This window comes from Rhodnius prolixus, unplaced genomic scaffold, assembly GCF_049639745.1.
Source record: "Rhodnius prolixus isolate KJV_2025 unplaced genomic scaffold, Rpr scaffold_1, whole genome shotgun sequence".
NCBI lineage: Eukaryota > Metazoa > Arthropoda > Insecta > Hemiptera > Reduviidae > Rhodnius > Rhodnius prolixus.
Window position 1 is genome coordinate 34,248,890 of NW_027411581.1, and position 6,983 is coordinate 34,255,872.

Consider the following 6,983-nt stretch of genomic DNA (forward strand, 5'->3'; position numbering starts at 1 on the left):
AAAGGAATGTTGTTCAGACCTCTTTTCTTGAGTTAGTTTTTAAGCTGTCGATTGGTCCAAATCATTGTGATGTTGGCTAAATCAATAGCAATTCGATCGAATAGTATGATACTTGATCATATTATATTAATTTTGTAGTTTTTATGCTCTCATTGTTATAATTATTGTAAAATTCAGCAAAATCTCAAGGCAGAGCAGATGTGGTGCTCTCTAGACTGACCATCTAGCAAGACACTACTCTCTTCCACACCATTTGGCAGACAGGAAGTCCTGCCGAAAGGCATTACTTTTACCTTCCGTTTCCGTTTCACTTCCCCATCACCATTTGCAGAAGGTTAAAAGTTTGAAAAAAAACAAACTCTGACTTGTTTTACATAGAGGCAATATTTAAATTTAATATCTCAAATTTTGAATGGTTTTATTAATTCTAAAACTTTATATACTTAGATTATCCATAAACCGGATTCCCGTCAATGAAAATGAATTCAAAGGAAAGAAATACTGGTTTCTCTTTGCATACTTTAACTACAAAGCCTTTGATTTTGGCGGCTAACCAAACCACATAACTTACTATCTACCATTAATATGTAAATATTTTGAAAACCCAAATCAAATCAGGTGTAATCTGTTACATAAACGGTGCAGTCTACCACGCTAACAGTCCTGATTCTCATGGAATGTAATTAAAAAAATTAACAAAAGTCCGGCAATACTTAGACCGTAAGTGACAGTAGTATGAAATGCAACACACGATTTGACAGTACTTTTTAATAAATAGTGGGAATGCATACCGCGATAGTCCTTTTCATTTTAATAATACATAATATAGTGATTCGGAGCAGAGTTCTACAAACGGTTGCCACTTTTTAGTGAATGGTGTGGTTCAATTTTTTCAAATTTATCAAACTGAAAATATATTCATGTCCGTAATGCGGAACTTGCCTTAATAATCCTGGCCTCATTTCGACGGAGTTAACAGCAGTTGAGAGGGATTTATGCTTTCGGAGTTTACAACAATTGAGGCGGGTATTGCAGGTGGATGCTCAACTGCCGACTTCTACAAAGGTTTCTTTTTGAGAGTGTGGGTAGCTCTCAGGAGTCGGGCTGTGATATAGCTTATCCTAACACCTTTCTAGTTTCCTTTAGAATGGAGAGGTCTCTTTTATTCAGAATATCTTGGAGGCGAGTTTTGAACTCTGATTTTCACCGTCTCTACTAAGATGTCAAAGCGTGATTTTCGCACAATTTTGTTTTATGAGTTCAAACTCGGCCGGAACGGGGCCCAAACGGCCCGAAATATCAACGATGTCTGGGGCGAAGGCAGTATAAGTGAATGCACTGTTGAACGGTGGTTCCAGAGATTTCGAGAGGGAGACTTGAGCCTTGAAGACAAAGAAGGTCGTGGAAGAAGTTCTGCCCTTGATGACGATGTTCTTCGAGCTTTGGTGGAAGAAAATCCCAGAACAACTGTTCGACAACTGGCAGGGAAACTCTGAAGTCAGCAAATCAACCGTCGATGACCATCTCAAGGCGATTGAGAAGATGAAAAAGCTTGAAAGTTGGGTTCCTCACACATTAAATGACCGCCAAAAATATCCGCTGCACTTCTTTGCCGAAACAACAGCGATTCTTTTCTGTTCAGAATTGTGACTTGCGATGAAAAGTGGATCCTCTAGTACAACAGCGGACGCTCTGGACAGTGGCTTGACAAAAAAGAAGCAGCATGACATTTTCCAAAGCCATCAGCAATAATGAAGCCATCTTTAGTCAATCGAAAGGGGCCCATTCTGTTCCATTACAACGCTCGGCCGCATATCTCACGTTTGACTTCCCGAAAATTGTTGGAGCTTGGCTATGAGACTCTGCCACACCCGCCCTACTCACCGGACCTCGCGCCTACTGATTTTCCATTTTTTTAGACACCTGGACCGCTATTTACAAAGTAAAACATTTATTGACCAAAGAACATTAGAAAATGTGTTTTCTGAATTTATAAATTCTAAGGATTCCAAATTCTATACAGAGGGGATGGAAAAGTTACCCACACGTTGGCAGAAATGTATAGAATGTAATGGAGACTATTTTGATTAATAAAAACAGTTATAAATCATTAATTTTTATTTTTTTTCTTTTAAAACCAGAAAACCTGCATTATTTTTCGGACAATAGGTTCTTGGGAATCAAAAAATGTTTAGCCTAATTTTGGTGTTTGTTTTTCTTTCTTTATTTAATTGATGATTTTACAGAAAGCATACAGGCTGCCTAGTGACCTGGTGTTTACTACACTTTTTGTAAGTAACGTTTACGTTTGTATTGTTTTTCAATGCGCCTAAGAACGTTTTTTAACATAATTTTTTTAAAGTAACTAACACACAGAACTACTTATTTTGAAAATAGGAAGTTTATTTTCTAAATGTTTTATAGTTTAGGAAGAAAGAGCATACCGTTATAGGAATTTCAAAGTAATGGAAATAGACGAAGGTGGGGCAGTCAGTAAGATTTTCAGACTTTTTTACTCACATAACTGTCCAGCCGTTACGTCATCTTCATAATTTACCCAGGTGGTCAGTAGGCCCCGTCGTTAGTACGTCATTGCTAATCTCTATAAGTTCTCAACATCATTTGCTTCCAAAACATGTCTTTAAAGTTCACTTTACTTCTTCTTCATTTTTTGTTCATCTATGAATAGTTTTGCAAAAAGAAAACTAAGCTATTTAAGTGCTTTAAAAAGCAAAGATTGTGAATTAAGAAAGCAAGAAAGCAATTCTTTAGATAATCGTTTTATCGCTCTAAAGCAGCGTTTCCCAACCTTTTTTGGCTCGCGCACCACTTGGTAGTACATCATGCTAAATTGTACCACTTCATAAAAATGATTCTATTTCGTGAACTTTGTTATTCCGAGTGTGTTATTTTATTATCTTTATTTGTATAGAGATTCAATGTATCTGTTACAAAGGAGTTCCAAGTTATGTTCAGTTTATAAAGTTTATAAACTGTAAAATCTTAGTTTACACTTTTTTAGACAATTAAAAATTGCGTACATATTTTTCTCTTCAAAAATTATTAATTAATTTACAAAGTTTTTCTTTAGGATTATTATATTTAGGATTTGGGATGTGCCCAAATCTTCTAAAATAATTTCTTTTAAGCAGTCAACTGCCTGTAAGTACCAATTAAATTTAATGTTACTTGGATAGAGCTTACTCATTTCAATCAGTCTATTTAAGCAGATTTTTACATAATTATCGTTTAAGTTCTGTTACTTGATAATTCTATTAAATTTTCTTTATCTTTTATTGATAATGATGTAGCTTTTCCTAAATTTGCTTTATAGAAGGGGTTTGAAATCCAATTATCATTTGTGTTTTCGTTTTGGAAAATACTCCATGAAAGACAATTTTAATCCCGTAAAAAATGTGCTATTATATTTTCTTGCATATCTTGAGACAGTCTCTTATTACTGTACATATTAACAACTTTACTGTATAATATTACTAATTAAAATAATTTTTATGTATTAGAGGAAAAAACGTTTCCATGAGTATGATATTTTTATACCTTATTTTTGTTTTAATTTTTTATGTTCGCCATTATTGATTACTTTTCGCGTACCACAGGTTGAGAAACGCTGATCTAACCGAATAATCGTTAACAGAGCGAACATTATTGGATTAACTATTAGAACACCTATTTCTAGTAAAGAATATATTATAATTTGTTTATGCTGCCTGGCTGTAATCGTGTTGTAAGTTTATATTCTCAATTTATAGCGCAGTAACTACAATTATTTCTGGATCTTTAACTTGTTTCACAATGTTCTCAAAAATTATCCACAATTCAATTTACACTGTACTCACGATGGCCTACAAAACTTATTTGAAATATTTTGGTTTTTCAGGTAAATTTTATTGAAAGCATTTTTGAGTGAGGGGGTTGATAGGTATCTCTCTAAGTATCTTTTATGTATAATATCCAGCATACATTGAGGGAATTATACTTTGGGTTAGCTAGAGATTAGGAAGTTGCTGTGTAAGTGGGACGGCGCCAGATGATTCCAGCAGAACTGACGTAAAGTAATGTCTATTTTTTAAGGCCCGCATGACTTACAACTACCAGAACCAGATTAGGTATAGAGGACGGAGGTGACTAGGAAACGTATTTAACTATAAATTTCTCATCAAATAAAATCCATGTCTATACCGGGAATCGAAACTAGTAACCACAATACTCTCACCTCAAACCAGTCGGCTATCGTGGAGCCTAGCAGAACCGATAATGGCCACGTAGTTCTGTAATTACCAGTGGAAGTTTTCCCAAAGTGTGCAAGTTATAATTTTTTTCTGTTTCTATCGTGAAAAACGCTTTACGTAATAACAAACCCATGTTTCTTGTCGAAGACTTAATTACAAGATACATTAAACCCAGAAGATGACTCAACTTATCAAGACCGGTTAATTGAGTGGATAATTTGTCTGGTTTTTTTTTTAAAAATCACAACTAGAAGTAGCGCTAAGTTGTTTTATCACTTTTCTGAGATTTTGTTCGATAATGATGCATTATTAGCTTTATTTGCTTTAAATCTAGCGCATTCATGTAAATAAATAATTTGTCTACAACAATTTGATTTATTTAGGGCCCTCTGAGGAAGTGGAAACGCAACAAAGAAATTTCGTTGTAATGTACACTTTTACAATTATCAGATTATTTTAGAAGAATAACAAAAATAATAATTTAAAATAAAATTATTAAAAATGCATAATTCAGAACCTCGATATCTGCTCTGAGACTAAGAGAAAATCGTGCGCATGTTTAGATATTTATAGATCTGGTCACTCGGCAAAACGGAGGACAAGGTGGTTAGTCTGCTTGAAGACAGGGAGTAGTGTGACCTGCATTGGATGCTGACACTACCTTACAGATGGTGGCTTACAGCTGCAGTCACACTGTTGTCACTTACCACGGCAAAGAGGATAGTGCTTCCAGATGCTAAGAATGAGTTCTTGACGCAAACATAAGTAGAGTAGTAATTAATTATTAAAATTAATTCAAAAAATTCTTGTGATGAACACTAACTTAATTGACTTCAAAACTTGTTTTTACAACACAGATGAATATTAGGAATAACAATGTTATTAAACGTGTTAGAAGAAATGACCGTGTATCTGCTAGAACACGATAAAAGCTTAAGTTTTAAGTAGCAACTATTTTATTCAGGCGATAGAAATAAAAGTGTCAACACCTGCTGCAGAAGTTGTTTAATATCAAATTTCTGTTGGCCGGTTTGATGGGAGTAGAATACATGAGCTTCTTAATTAGATTCACGTATTAATTAATACTTAAATAGTCTTTTATCTCGCTTTCACGTCAGCCTTTCTTCCTTTTACGTAAAATTATCTCTGGAATATGACAAAAAACAACGACCAAACTTCAATAATTAGTACATATCCTCAAAATATTGGGGTTAAAAATTATTCTTTTCGTCAATTCAAGTTTCTAATTTTACGTGGTCGGTTTTTCTACCAAAATGCACGTTTTGAGCTCTTTGTGAGAATGAAGTCACCAAAGTAAGAAGAACTACAGCGATCTTCTCAAATTTTGGAAGTTGAATTTTCTCATTAAATATACGATTTGAGCTCTCTAAAAAGCCCCCCCCCCAAAAAAAGTGGTTTTTAAGAATTATCTGAGTGTGTGTATAAATATTTACATATAGATTTATGTGTATGCATTTTCCAAAAAAGAAAACTCGTAGAAACTTGATATCTCGCTAAGGTGCCTACAGAAATTTTTGGTCATAATCGGTCAACTTGAAGTGCTTTACTGGATAGATTTTTCCGTTTTTAAAAGATTTTTCCATTTCGCAGGATGCTGAAACTCTAAATATCGACGAGACCTCTTTAGGAAATCCGAATGTATCTTTTAGCATTGGAATGAAGGTTACATTGTTTTATACATTTATTTATTGTATATACATATTTTTATTTAAATAAAGATTTATTATATTCTATTCAATTTTTTGAAATTTTCTCGCAAATGTCTTAAACGTTTTACTATAATCAAAAATGTCATTTTATTGATTTGATCTTTTTCACTTTCCGAGTTTGTATACGAATGCTGTCTTTCATATTCTCTTAACTTTTCATGTAGATCGAATACATGTAGAACAACAGCGTTTATCTGGTCAAAGGTTTTATTCGTTTAGCAACAATAGAGAGTTTAATATCAATCAAACTCCCGAAAAAATAAGTCTTTTTAGAAAAAAACCACTTCTACAGAGTTTTCTCTTGACCTGATTATTTGTACATCAATGTTCTCACAACTAGAAATATCAATTGAATATTTATTGGCTTTTCATTCTTATTGGAGACATTTTAAAAGTTTAATTGACTTTATAAAAATTAGATGATAAATCCCTCCAAAAAATGGTTGCATTCGTTTTAGAGAAATCTTCCCTATTTAGCAAATTTTCTTTTATCCGCTAAAACGACTTTTTTCTAAATTTAGCCACTTGTCAGAAATGGGTTCCGTTTTTAGTTTAAGCAGATACAAATGAGTACTGCTCTCTTTAGCGATTACACCAAAAGAGGCCGGTTTCTACAAGGGAAGCGATTCTATAGGGTTGATTTATCTTTTTTTTTTTCTTTTTTTTTTTTAAAAAAAACCTTTTTCTACAAGTTTAACTGCAACTATTGTTGCAAAAATTGAATGATAATTCAATATCAGGTTATTTGAGCGAATTAGGCACCCAGCGGCGGGCGACCACTCTCATGATCAGAGAAAATCACATCAATATCTCATCTTCTCTTTAATTTTCTCGAAGAGAGATCTCGTAAATTTTATAAATTAATACACTTTTTTTGTTTCTCGTTTCATTTCGCAAATGATTTTGGTTGGATTCATAGACGAAGATAAATAATTTATCGATCGTTTTTTAGCAGGAAATTCGATAAAAGAAATTATTATTATATGTAATTACAGAGTAATAG

The 6,983-nt window shown here is 33.4% G+C and overlaps 1 protein-coding gene across 4 annotated transcripts in view; it reads left to right on the forward strand.

Moving 5' to 3' along the window:
* Nucleotides 1–6,983, forward strand: part of ss (aryl hydrocarbon receptor spineless) — a 285,172-nt gene that overhangs the window by 55,541 nt on the left and 222,648 nt on the right. The gene's annotated exons all lie outside the window — the stretch shown is intronic.